This window comes from Phyllobates terribilis, unplaced genomic scaffold (assembly GCF_046119375.1).
Source record: "Phyllobates terribilis strain yellow unplaced genomic scaffold, ASM4611937v1 Scaffold_4__5_contigs__length_816908805, whole genome shotgun sequence".
NCBI classification, from domain to species: Eukaryota; Metazoa; Chordata; class Amphibia; order Anura; family Dendrobatidae; genus Phyllobates; species Phyllobates terribilis.
Window position 1 is genome coordinate 570,808,923 of NW_027362764.1, and position 14,989 is coordinate 570,823,911.

The window sequence follows — 14,989 nt, forward strand, 5'->3', positions numbered from 1 at the left end:
GTGACAGGGCACATGGCAGTGACGTCATGCGCTCCTGTCGCTTGCACATTGAAGTCAGGTGCCGGCTTCAGAAGAGGACCCTGTGCAGCGGGGGGAGCAGAGGGAAGGTGAGTATAATGGTTTATTTTTTTCAATGCATTAGAGAACCTCCGCAGAACGGGGGACATATACCAGCATGGGACCCAGGATAAGTGACATATACCAGGATAAAGGAGATATTACCTGGATAAGGCCCAGTATAAGTGACATATACCAGGAAAATAGACATATTACCAGGATGGAGCCCAGGATAAGGGACATATTACCAGGATGGGGCCCAGGATCAGGGACATATTACCAGTATAAGGGACATATATACCAGGATGGGGCCCAGGATAAGGGATATATTACCAGGAAAAGGACATGTTACCAGGATAAGAGACATAGATACCAGGATGGGGCCAAAAATAAGTGACATATTATCAAGATAATTGACATATTACCAGGATGGGGTCCAGGATAATGGGACACATACCATGATAAGGGACATATTACTAGGATGGGATATATATATATATATATATATATATATATATATATATATATATATAAGGATGGGACCCAAGCAGGATAAGGGACATATATACCAGGATGGGAGATATATATACCAGGACGGAGGACATACAGTATATATGTATACCAGGATGAGTGGGGCCCCAGTCCAAATTTGCATCTGGGACCATCAGAGTCTAGTTACGCCACTGGCATCTTGCATATGTTTATCTCTGCCTTGTATTTGTTGGGGACCTTCAATCTCCATGTTACTTGCTGCAGAATGTGGAGGAGTAAAAAAAAGAGAAGGAGGAAAAGATCAGGTGTATGTGGAGGACACTGAGTTGGCACACACAGGTGATGTGGCTTACAGTCAGAGTGAAAATAATAACAATGACGCGGGCCATGAAAATCGACCAGTGCAGCAGAGTGATAAAAGTGAACCAATGTGGCCCTTGGTCATGCTGTCGAGCATAGCAAGCTGTATGCTGGAATGCATGTGGGATGACAGGCATATTGTAACCATCAAGCAAAGAAATGGATATTGAACAACCATGCTTTTAGACCCTTGCTATAAAAGCAAAATGGAGGATTTGTTTCCTGCCAAAAAGGCTTCTAAATTGGTTTATTACCAGGATTAGCTACGTTACCTGCTCTGTGAAATTTTCGTCAAGCGAGCACCTTCCAATTTTAGGACTGATCAGGAGACCCCTGTGCGATCCTAGCAGATCCAAAGATCCCTCATCTGTAGCAGCGTTAATCTTCAACTAGTAGATGAGGCAGCAGCAATACTTAAAGGATATTTTACATGATGGACCTGATGTGTCATCTGTCATTGCACTAGTCTGACGCACTTCAGTAAACATAGAGAGCACCTGAACTGCCAGGTTCAGTGGTACCTAGACCCAGGGCCTGCTCCAGGTTTTTCTGGGCCCCGGGCGAAAGAGTCTCAGTGGGCCCCTTTAACACATACCACGATTCATGATGCAGAGATACAGCGGAGAAATATATATATATATATATATATATATATATATATATATAGTACAATGCAAAGATTTCACTTCTTACATTACATGAGTGATATCTATTGTAAATTCCACAATAGCTCAGAAACCGGTGAATCGCTCCACACAGAATACTGGCCCCCATATAAGGCTCCATACGGAATACTGGCCCCGATATAAGGCCCCATGCGGAATACTGGCCCCCATATAAGGCTCCATACGGAATACTGGCCCCCATATAAGGCTCCATACGGAATACTGGCCCCCATATAAGGCTCCATACGGAATACTGGCCCCCATATAAGGCTCCATACGGAATACTGGCCCCCATATAAGGCCCCACGCGGAATACTGGCCCCCATATAAGGCTCCATACGGAATACTGGCCCCCATATAAGGCTCCATACGGAATAATGGCCCCCATATAAGGCTCCATACGGAATACTGGCCCCCATATAAGGCTCCATACGGAATACTGGCCCCCATATAAGGCTCCATACGGAATACTGGCCCCCATATTATGCCCCATATGGAATACTGGCCCCCATATAAGGCTCCATACGGAATACTGGCCCCCATATAAGGCTCCATACGGAATACTGGCCCCCATATAAGGCTCCATACAGAATACTGGCCCCCATATAACGCTCCATACAGGATACCGGTCCCCTTATAAAGCTCCATACAGGATACCGGCCCCCATATAACGCTCCATACAGGATACCGGCCCCCATATAACGCTCCATACAGGATACCGGTCCCCTTATAACGCTCCATACAGGATACCGGTCCCCTTATAACGCTCCATACAGGATACCGGTCCCCTTATAACGCTCCATACAGGATACTGGCCCCCATATAATGCTGCATGCAGGCTGTTACCCCCCACATAATGCCCCATACAGGCTGTCCCCCCCTTATAATGCTCCATGCAAGCTGTTACCCCCCACATAATGCCCCATACAGGCTCCCCCCTTTTAATGCTCCATGCAGGCTGTTACCCCCCACATAATGCCCCATACAGGCTGCCCCCCCTTATAATGCTCCATGCAGGCTGTTCCCCCCCACATAATGCACTATGCAGTCTGCCCCCCCTTTATAATGCCCCATGCAGGCTGTTCCCCACCTTATAATGCCCCATGCAGGATGTCCCCCCCTCTTTATAATGCCCCATGCAGGATGCCCCCCCCTTTATAATGCCCCATGCAGGATGTCCCCCCCCTTATAATGCTCCATGCAGGCTGTTCCTCCCCACATAATGCCCCATACAGCCCCCCCCTTTTAATGCTCCATGCAGGCTGTTACCCCCCACATAGTGCCCCATACAGGCTGCCCCCCCTTATAATGCTCCATGCAGGCTGTTCCCCACCTTATAATGCCCCATGCAGGATGTCACCCCCCCTCTATATAATGCCCTATGCAGGATGCCCCCTCTCTTTTTAATGCCCCATGCAGGATGCCCCCCCCTTATAATGCTCCATGCAGGCTGTTCCCCCCCCACATAATGCCCGATACAGGCCCCCCCCTTTTAATGCTCCATGCAGGCTGTTACCCCCCACATAATGCCCCATACAGGCTGCCCCCCCACATAATGCTCCATGCAGGCTGTTCCCCACCTTATAATGCCCCATGCAGGATGTCACCCCCCCCTCTATATAATGCCCCATGCAGGATGTCCCCCCCCCTTTATAATGCCCCATGCAGGATGCCCCCCCTTCTCTTTATACTGCCCCATACCTCCATACATTAAAAAAAAAAAAATCAAATACTCACCTCCCTTCTCCTCACCTGCTACCTGATGCCCGCTGCTGCAGCGTTGTCGGTGTCTTCCCGCCCAGCGCTCCCTGTGACGGCTCAGGGGAGGGCGCGGTGTAAAGACGTCACCGCGCCCTCTGACCTGAGACGTCACAGGGAGCGCGCACCAGGAAGACAGCGGATCTGCAGAGGCATGGGGAGAGGTAAGTATCCAGCTGCCGGGGCCCTGAGCAAGCGGCGGAGAAGGGCGGGCGCTGACACCGCTCTCCTCCGCCCATAGCCCAGTGCGGTGCGCGACCGCCAGTGGGCCCCTCTGCCTGCTCAGGGCCCCGGCATTTGCCCGGGTGCGCCGGGTGCTGACGCCGGCCCTGCCTAGACCATGTCCTTCCTCAGGATGATACTTGGAGCTCCAATCCCATGGACTTTTTGGTCAGCAAACTAGACCAGAGGCAAGAATAGAGCCATTTTGCTATGGGCTTACTGTCATGTTGAGCCCCAATGTACTGTCAGAGAGCATATTCAGAGCGGAGGGTGGCTTTGTCACAACCAAGTGCACCAGGTTAATCTCCATGATTGTGGAAAACTTTACATATTTCAAAATGATTCATTAATGCATCAGTGCCAACATTTATTCATCTATGGTTGATGTAAATGATTAGATTGGTTATACCAACTTCCTGCTTGACTGTTCCTTGTCTGTATTCTACACAGTCACTCAAATAGAAGACTCACTCAGGATAGTTAATGAATATGAAGTCTGTAGCCGCAGTCTCTCATATAGTTAAACAGACAGTTTTACTTTATTTACCTCACCCTTTTGTTCTTCAGGATATAAACCACTGCCAGAGGTGTCTGACAGCATCTTTCTTGACTCTACTTAGGGAGTCGAACATTCACGTGCATAGGGAAATTGGGAGAGATGGCATTCGACAGCTATTGCATGTGTAAGGCCAACTAATGTCTGATTAATCATAAAATGGAATGAATCAGCAGGACATTATCCCCTATGTTCCCTGCGGGATTTCTCCAAGACTGTTTAGGAACATGCAGAAAATTCTCCAGATTGAAAAATAATGTCTCACCTCCTGTTTACATTTAATTTTAATGTTCCTTTAAATAAGGAAAAAAATTCATGCAATGTGTAAATGGTTTGGGATTAAATATGAATTGCTACACATCAGATATTTTGTTCTTGTTTTTTACTATTCATGCGTTTTTCACACATTATAAAAGCCATTGTGCAAAAGAACTGTGAATTTGCAAAATGGTGTTTGCATTTTAATGAATCACTGTAACCACTTGTTTTACTTTAGATTTTACATTTGGAATATGTCCTGAGCTGTGCAGCAACATGCAGGTGTGCGTTTATGTATTATTCTGTGTATGCTTTGGAATGATTACTGTATTTGTGATCCCTCAAAGCTTTCTAATTTACCGGCCACAATTCTTTTAATTGCATTGCTAAATCCAGCTGTCACTCAATCATAAAACCAAATGCATTTTACATTTCCTTTTGCAATTATTGCTCAGATCCAAACAATATACCGTTACATGCAATTATATAAAATGTTTTTGTTTTTTTTTCAAAGTAATATCGTGATTAAAATGCACAGATGTAAGAAATCCTTCTAAAATCTATTGATGTTGTTCTACAATTACAGGTCATACACATCTACATCATAGCTACTCAATAGCTAGTGGAAATACACAACAAAATAAATGTATACAGTACAGACCAAAAGTTTGGACACACCTCATTTAAAGATTTTTCTGTATTTTCATGACTATGAAAATTGTACATTCACATTGAAGGCATCAAAGCTATGAATTAACACATGTGGAATTATATACTTAACAAAAAAGTGTGAAACAACTGAAAATATGTCTTATATTCTAGGTTCTTCAAAGTAGCCACCTTTTGCTTTGATGACTGCTTTGCACACTCTTGGCATTCTCTTGATGAGCTTCAAGAGGTAGTCACCGGAAATGGTCTTCCAACAATCTTGAAGGAGTTCCCAGAGATGCTTAGCACTTGTTGGCCCTTTTGCCTTCACTCTGCGGTCCAGCTCACCCCAAACCATCTTGATTGGGTTCATGTCTGGTGACTGTGGAGACCAGGTCATCTGGCGTAGCACCCCATCACTCTCCTTCTTGGTCAAATAGCCCTTACACAGCCTGGAGGTGTGTTTGGGGTCATTGTCCTGTTGAAAAATAAATGTTGGTCCAACTAAACGCAAACCGGATAGAATAGCATGCCGCTGCAAGATGCTGTTGTAGCCATGCTGGTCAGTATGCCTTCAATTTTGAATAAATCCCCAACAGTGTCACCAGCAAAGCACCCCCACACCATCACACCTCCTCCTCCATGCTTCACGGTGGGAACCAGGCATGTAGAGTCCATTCGTTCACCTTTTCTGCGTCGCACAAAGACACGGTGGTTGGAACCAAAGATCTCAAATTTGGACTCATCAGACCAAAGTACAGATTTCCACTGGTCTAATGTCCATTCCTTGTGTTCTTTAGCCCAAACAAGTTTCTTCCGCTTGTTGCCTGTCCTTAGCAGTTCTTTCCTAGCAGCTATTTTACCATCAGGCCTGCTGCACAAAGTCTCCTCTTAACAGTTGTTGAAGAGATGTGTCTGCTGCTAGAACTCTGTGTGGCATTGACCTGGTCTCTAATCTGAGCTGCTATTAACCTGCGATTTCTGAGGCTGGTGACTCGGATAAACTTATCCTCAGAAGCAGTGGTGACTCTTGGTCTTCCTTTCCTGGGGCGGTCCTCATGTGAGCCAGTTTCTTTGTAGCGCTTGATGGTTTTTGCAACTGCACTTGGGGATACATTCAAAGTTTTCCCAATTTTTCGGACTGACTGACCTTCATTTCTTAAAGTAATGATGGCTATTCGCTTTTCTATACTTAGCTGCTTTTTTCTTGCCATAATACAAATTCTAACAATCTATTCAGTAGGACTATCAGCTGTGTATCCACCAGACTTCTGCACAACACAACTGATGGTCCCAACCCCATTTATAAGGCAAGAAATCCCACTTATTAAACCTGACAGGGCACACCTGTGAAGTGAAAACCATTTCTGGTGACTACCTCTTGAAGCTAATCAAGAGAATGCCAAGAGTGTGCAAAGCAGTCATCAAAGCAAAAGGTGGCTACTTTGAAGAACCTAGAATATAAGACATATTTTCAGTTGTTTCACACTTTTTTGTTAAGTATATAATTCCACATGTGTTAATTCATAGTTTTGATGCCTTCAGTGTGAATGTACAATTTTCAAAGTCATGAAAATACAGAAAAATCTTTAAATGAGAAGGTGTGTCCAAACTTTTGGTCTGTACTATATATATATGTTTTGATACGTGTGTCGTGAACTTTCTTGTTCCTGTGTGTATTACTCCCCACAATTTTAATATGTCTTTTAACTTAATGTATCAATAAAAATTACATTTTTTATGACATATATATGCTCCCATCATGAGTATTCACTCTTTGGTGTAGCCTCTCAGTAGCCAGTGGAAGAGATCAGGGCATGCATTTCCTTGGTTTCAAGCCTCGGCAGAGAAACCTTCATTACTAAATTTCATGGTTATGTCATTTATTTAGTTTTTTTGGTAATGATATATCATCAACATATCCTATAGCATTGTAGAAAGATATCGGCCCCATGTGACTATGTAGACAATATACAAAATGCATGCACTTATTGCCCTTAGCAATTTGAACACTCCAGTGCAGCAAGGCAAGAGTGCTAACCGCTATGACCTCATACTGCCCAACTATGATGGAAAGTATGATTAGATATATATTGTAAAAGCTACATGCAAAGTCTGACATTGGCTATGGTAATTCAGTACATACAAGCAAATAAAATGGTAGTTAAAGACACATCCTTTCCAAACCACGGGCAGCATGAACCAGAGCCTGGCCACTCAATTACAGCAAGGTACTGTACATCTTACTCTGAAATGCCAGAGAAAGAGAAAACATAATTTGAAAAACGATAGGGAAAGACCTGAGTATATCCAACGTGACCCCTGGCCAGTTGCTCGGATTACAAAAACATTTAAACACAGGTTGTAATGTAACAAAATAGGTAAAAAGCCAAGGGGTGAATACTTTCACAAGCCACTGTATACATATTGCAGGGATTCACTTGCTTCCAGGCTGCAGGTAGGGTAACGTTCACACAGGAACGCAGTTTCTTGTCCAAACAGGAAGGTTTATTAACTCCATAAACTTCCAGCAGAAAGTAAAAACAAAGAGTCCATACAACAGTATGAGAATACAGAGTGGTTCAGCTACTCGATATTCAAAGTCCCATACTTAGGGTCTTGTAGAGTCTGAACAACATACACAGGTTCTCCACATTGCATCCACAGATCCAAATACCAAAACACCTCTACTTCCAGACAAGAAATTAACACCTCCGCTGCCCTTTTAATCTAGCTGCACCTCCTGGATTGGAGGGTGGGATAACTAGATCCGCCCATCTCAAATAATCATTCCCAAACAACCTGGGCCCATTTATTGGTCCTATTAACCCTCTCAGCACCTCCTATCCACGATTCTGCCAGCTGCTTGTCTACAATATATACAGTTATAGACAAAAGTGTTGGCACCCTTGAAATTGTTCCAGAAAATGAAGTATTTCTCCCAGAAAATTATTGCAGTTACACATGTTTTGTTGTACACATGTATAATTTCCTTTGTGCGTATTGGAACAACACAAAAAAAAGAGGAAAAGCGCAAATTGGACATTCTTTTGCACCAAACCCCAAAAATGGGCTGGACAAAATTGTTGCCACCTTCCCAAAATTTTGGGTAAACCACTTTGTTTCAAGCATGTGATGCTCTTTCAAAGTCACCTGTGGCAAGAAACAGGTGTGGGCAACATGAAAATCACACCTGAAAAAGATAAACAGGGAAGAAGGTAACTCAATCTTTCCACTGCGTGTCTGTGTGTGCCACACTAAGCATGGAGAGCAGAGAGACAACAAGAGAACTGTCTGGTGACTTGAGAACCAAAGTTGTTGAAAAATATTAGCAACCTCAAGGTCACAAGTCAACCTTGATGTTCATTTGTCCATGGTGTGTAACATACTCAAGTAGTATACAGTCCCAATCAAGTTCCAAAGAAATTCAAGCTGTCCTGCAGGCTCTGGGTGCATCAGTGTCAGCGCAAACTATGTCGACATTTGAATGAAACGAAATGCTATGGCAGGAGACCCAGGAGGACAACACTGCTGACACAGAGACATAAAAAAGAGACTGCAGTTTGGCAAAATGTACATGAGTAAGCCAAAATTCTTCTGGAAAAGCGTCTTGTGGACAAATGAGACCAACATGTGCCCAAAAAGAAATGTATGACCACATATAGGGTATTGCATAGTAATGTATACGGTACATTTTTCTTTTCAGGCATGATAAAAATGAAATATTTTAATATAAATCTACTTATTATTAATTACAGTACTAATGTAATTTTTCATTTAAACTGAGCCCAATGTTAAAGAAATTTCTATAACAACTGTGGTACAAAAATGTTCATCACATCCATAGATGAATTTGTTAAGGAATGTGGTTTCCAAAATGAGGTCACTTTGGGGGCTTTTCTTATTTTCTGGCACCTTGAGGACTCTGCCGGTGGTGCCTGCAAATTATTCCAGTGAAATCTGTACTCTAAAAGCTAAATAGCGTCCCTTCGCTCCTGAGCTCTGCCAGCAGTAGTTTCTGACCACGTATGGGCTATTGCTACGTTTGGGAGAATTTCTTTTTACATATTGTACTGTCCATTTTCTGTTACTACTGGTGATGAGCGAACATGCTCGCCACTACTCGGTACTCGCCCGAGCAATCACGGTGCTTGACAATCTCGGCGCTCGGCGAGTATTTACGGGTTGCTCGGGCAGGAACTCGGGTCCCCACCCTGCAAGTTTGGCGCTCTTTAGAGAGCCAATGAACATGCAGGGATTGCTTGCCACGCACTGTAATGCCGTAGCCATGTTGGTTGTGGCATTACAGTGATTGGCTTGCAGCATAGCATAGCATCATTGGGTCTATTTAAGACCCGGTGATGCTAGGCTCGTCACAGTCTACCCCGGAAACAGGCAGAGTAGGGAGAGCTACTGCTGAGTCAGGGAGAGATTTGATTGTTTATAGTTAGTTCAGATGGATATATAGACATGCTGTGGAATACTTTTACTAACAGTCCTTCTGAGGACTAATGCAGCTGCATATATTCAGTGGTGATAGCAAGAGTTAGTTAGGCAGGCAGAGTTTGTGACAGACTACAGTGCATACAGCACAAGAGGGTCCATTGCACGTTCTGTCTGCTGCTGCTGTTGTTACAGATATTTGTAGACATAGCCCCAGATATCAGGGGCCAGGGCTAATTTTTTTTTATCTTAATCATGGTTATTTGCTTAAAAAGCAAGGCAGGCAGTGTATGTGGCAGACTGCAGTGCATACTGCACAAGAGGGTCCTTTGCACGTTCTGAATGATCCTGCTGTTACAGATATTTGTAGACATAGCCCCAGGTATCAGGGTCCAGGGCTAATTTTTTTTTATCCTAATGCTGATGATTTTCATAAAGAGCAAACCAGAGTACACCATTTTCTGCTCCATTTGCTTGTTAGCACTGCAGAATACAGCCAGATCTTTTCCATATTACAGCAATAAAAATCCAGAAATTTGTAGTGAACATGGAAAATATAAGCCTCCATTTACAGTTTGTTGCAGTGTTGCAGTGAAGCTATTCACACGTGATCGCTGTTAAGAATAGTAACCTACAGGCCCGCTATTTAAAACCGTGGTTGTCCATCAGACGCATCACATATAACTGCGGTCCAAATTCAGCCATTTCTGGCCTCCATTTACATTTTGTAGCAGTGTGTCAGTGAAGCTTTTCACAAGAGGTCACTGTGAAAAATAGTATTAGTCAGCTACAGGTCTGCTATGTAAAACAGTGGTTGTCCATCAGACGTATCACATATAACAGCGGTCCAAATTCAGCCATTTCTGGCCTCCATTTCCATTTTGTAGAAATGTGTCAGTGAAGCTATTCACAAGAGATCGTTGTGAAGAATAGTATTAGTCAACTACAGGCCTGCTATTTAAAACCGTGGTTGTCCGTCAGACGTATCACATATAACTGCGGTCCAAATTCAGCTATTTCTGGCCTCCATTTACATTTTGTAGCAGTGTGTCAGTGAAGCTATTCACAAGAGGTTGCTGTGAAGAATAGTATTAGTCAACTAAAGGCCTGCTATTTAAAACCGTGGTTCTCCGTCAGAGGTATCAGATCTAACTGTGTTGAAAATTCAGCCATTTCTGTCCTCCATTTACATTTTGTAGCAGTGTGTCAGTGAAGCTATTCACATGGGGTCGCTGTGAAGAATAGTATTAGTAAACTACAGGCCCGCTATTTAAAACCGTGGGTGTCCGTCAGATGTATCACATATAACAGCGGTACAAATCCAGCCATTTGTAGTGAACGTGGAAAATATTGTCCTCCATTTACAGTTTGTAGCAGTGTGTCAGTGTACACCATTTTACTGCTCCATTTGCTTGTTCACAGAATACAGCAAGATTTTTTTACTTTTATTCACATTACTGTATTGTGGAAGCAGAGGAACGTTTTTCAATGATCAGACGCACGTGATCCATATGACTGCCGTAATAATACAGAGATTTTGTGGAGCGTGCCAAATATTTCACTCCATTTAAAGTCAGCCATCTGTGTTTTGTTGAACCAATTGACACTTGGTCGCTGACAAATACCATACTATTAGGCAACTCCCTGAAACTGTGGCCATCAGACGTTATCCCATATGACTGCTCTAATAATCCAGCAATTTTTGTGAGCGTGTCAAATATTACACTCCATTTAAAAGTATTGCAGTTGTGGGTTCAAACCTAATCACAGTTGGCCGCTGACAAATAGCATATCTGTGAACAATGTTGTCAGAATATTACGCCACTTTTATGGACTGACAAAAAAACATACAAAAAACAAGCTAAAATGGAAAAAATGTTAAGAAAAATTCTTTCCATGGTAATGACTTGTATATAAGGCCAAAGAAATAAAAAAAAAAAAGATATGGACTGTGGAAGACATTGCTGCGACCAGAATGAACAGTCATCTGTAGGTGGTGATGATACCACCTGGCAGCACCTGTCCCTATTGTAAATGCATGTAACAGTGTTATCGATAGGCAATAATACCTGGCTGGATCGGTGTAATACGCTATCCATACTGCGATACCTCACCCGTAAAAGAATTTCAGATAAGACAGTTAATATTCTAGAGTATAGAATCTATTTGAATTGTCATTTCTATTATTAAGGAGTGGCTTTCCTATGCTGTTATTGCATATGCAGCAATTTCAAGGGCTGCCAAAAATTAGGACGAACTCTAATACACATTTGAAGAGACGTAAAATAAATAAATAAAAACACAGTAGGATCTTTCTTTAGTATAAAACCAGACTCGCTAATATAACCTCAATGTAATCACATTGTTCCACTCCTGCACCACCTCCTCCTTCTCTTGTTCGGCCTCCATCTCCGAAATGACCACATCAGTCACAAGCTGGAAGCACTGCAGCACTGTCTTGGCCAAGCGGCAACAGGGTGCTGAAGATAATATGCTTAATGCTTAGGTGACAAACCGCCAACTGCTGAAGAGTTGTTGAGAGCTGTAACACAGCAGCCTGATCTGTGGCTCTCACCGCTGAACATACAGCCAGGCATGGTCGTGTGTGACAATGGCCGTAACCTGGTGGCGGAGAAATGACATCCGGAGTAGATACGGTTTCCTTCTATGCCAGTCCTTTCACCAAGCTAAAGAATATGGCTGTGGTGAAATACAACTCTCACCATGAAGCAGTCTCAGACTGAAGAACATTGGGCCCACCAGAGGATTTGATTCTGGGGGCCCACCTTTCTCCCCCGCTCAAGAGCCCCATAGCAGCTGCAAAGTTTGCGCTATCATGAACTCTGCGCTTCCCGGGAGGATTCTCAGGTGGGCCTGTCCAACCCTGCCGAGAAGCAGCCCTGGTAAAGAAAAGTCTGTGTGAAGGTTCCTGGACACTCTATGGTTGCTTTTTTACTGAGGGGGAAACCAAACAAACATGGGGAGAACATACAAAATCTTTGCAGATGTTGTCCTTTGTGGGATTTGAACCGAGGACCCCAGCACTGCAAGGCTTCAGTGCTAGCTACTGTGCTGCCCTCTCTGTTCTCCCTCTGATATCTAACATGCTGGAGAAACTCGCACCCACTGCCACTCAGTATCTTCAACGCTTTTGTGAGAAATTAATGTATTTAGGCAGCCACTAATTCTACCAAATAAAATTCCTGAGAAGGAAATTGTGGATGGCTTCGCTTCTGGTACTGAGTGCCAACTGGTAATATTCCAGGCTGGTTGGAGGCAAGCTGATTCCCACAGAAAAGTACCAGCAGCAAGCTAAGGAGATGGTGGCCTCTATCCTCATCACGACCTGCAAAGATTGCACTATGAACTCTCCTGAAGGAGAAGCCAGGGCCCACCGGAGGAGTCTCCGGTTCTCTGGTGGGCCCGTCCAACCCTGCCAAGAAGCAGTCCTGGCTAAGAAAAGTCTGTGGGAAGGTTCCCAGACAATAAATGGCTGCTTTTTTACTGTGGACTGGCTCCAGCAATCTATAAGATTGCAATCTATAAGATCCCTTCACTGGCTCCCTATTGGCTAGAGACTTCAGTTCAAAACTGTAACCATAACATGCAAAGCCATCCACAAGATGTCTCCTCCATATATCTGTAACCTAGTCTACCGGTACATACATGTATGTGACGCGCCCCTGGGCCTGAGTCGCGCGGCATCGCGCGCACGGGGGCTTACCCGGAGCCGGATCCGATAGGGGTAGTAGTCTCGTGGCGGTGACCCGGTCCGTGCCCAGGGAGTCAAACTGAGTGGCAGTATTTAGCAGTAGATGTTAGAATGTTCGACTACGCCACCCGTTGAATGCGGCTATGAGGCCGCCGCTGCAGGGCAGACCGCTGAGGCCGGTGGTACGATTGTGCAGCGTAGATGGTATAACCCCCAACGGGAGGGGTATGGCCTCAGGGCAGCCGACGTGTTTGAAGGGGGTAGCAGAATAGCATGCAGGTAGCAGGAACCACTCAGAGACGGTGCGGTGTAGTTCAGGGTCTTTACTGATGACAAAGGTAGACCCTCCCGGAGTACTGGCTAGCGATCGGGGCCTGGTCAGTCCATGAGCAGATGGGATCTCCCTTGGCCAGGCGGAGTTGTAGGCCTCCCCAACTAATTGTACTCTTCTGGCTACCTTGCTAGAGGCGGGTAAAAGTAGCCCACGTCCCTGAGTGTACCGTGTGGTGCTCACCCGTATGGCCAGTGACTCGGGGCCTTCTGGTAGCTTCCGCTCCACGACAGCGGTGCTGGTCCCTTGCGTGTGACCGTGCCTTCGGGTTTCTTGGCCAGAGGACCTGAAATCCCCTGCCGGTCGGTTTCTGCTGCTGGGTAAGGATTAGTCCCCACAGCCTCGGACTCCGGGTCCGGTGAGAACTCTTCAATCAGGGCGAGCTCTACAGCTTCCAGCCCCTGACTCCTTTTAGCACTGCTCCCACTGAGCTCCTGATCTTTCTTTCCTATAGCTGCTCCTCTCCAGACCAGACTATGTCCCTGTCTGGGACTCTTCTTCTCCTCTTTCTCTCCTCTCTAACCCTGCCTCAGCCCCAGTTTATATAGGGGAAGTTATTCCCCTCCCAGGACTGGGCAGGAGGTGTGGCATGCATAGGATTCCTAACCAGGAGACCTCCCACCTGCCCTCAAACGTAATATTGCTATCACTGTGGAAACCAGACCCCTGGGGTGCCACATTCCCCCCTAGTGAAATTTAGTACTCCGGGACTAAACATACTTTTGTAAACATAACAAGTTATAAACAGAAACAGTATAATAAAGAAAAAAACACATTAGGATGGTCACGGCGTGTCCGCAACCGGGTGCAGTTTTTGAAGAAAACAAGGGTGTCCATTCCACCAAAGAACAGGGAGCCGTAACCAGGTAGGGGTCTGTCCTACCCCGAGTCTTTAACAGTCTTTAGTCCGTTCCTGGGTTACGCTCCAAACATATGTACAAAGGATTCCGGATAATCCATAAACGACACCTATAAAATAACTAGAAATACACAATTATTCACAAGCAACAATAAACAAGTAAATACAAATAAAACAGTTTGAGCACTTTAAATCCTCCAACGTACCGGCAACTGGCCTCTAGTGACCCTAGTAGACCTACGGAGCTGACTGACTGGTCCTGAGTTACAGGGTGTAGAGGCTGTCAAAGGTAAACTGGGCAGCTGTCTATGAGCTCTTTGGCTCACTAGGGGCACGGCAGGCTCACTATAAGCAGAGGGTTGATCCTCCTGGTCTGCTTGTGTGGGGTCTTCTGCCTCCTGGACCGGCTGCTCTTCCAGCTCTACCTGTTTCTCCATAGGTACTTGAGATGCTGGTTGGCGGAAGGTGAGGACGGGTACCACAACAGCGCCATTGACTTGAGTCCAAGACCGAGGGAAGTCTCCGAGCACAGTACTGACCATATCTTCCCTTTCCTCTGCGGGTCGAGGGTCTTCCTGTTCTTCTTCAGGGTTCCGTAGCTGTTCGGGACACTTCTTCAGGTGATCTC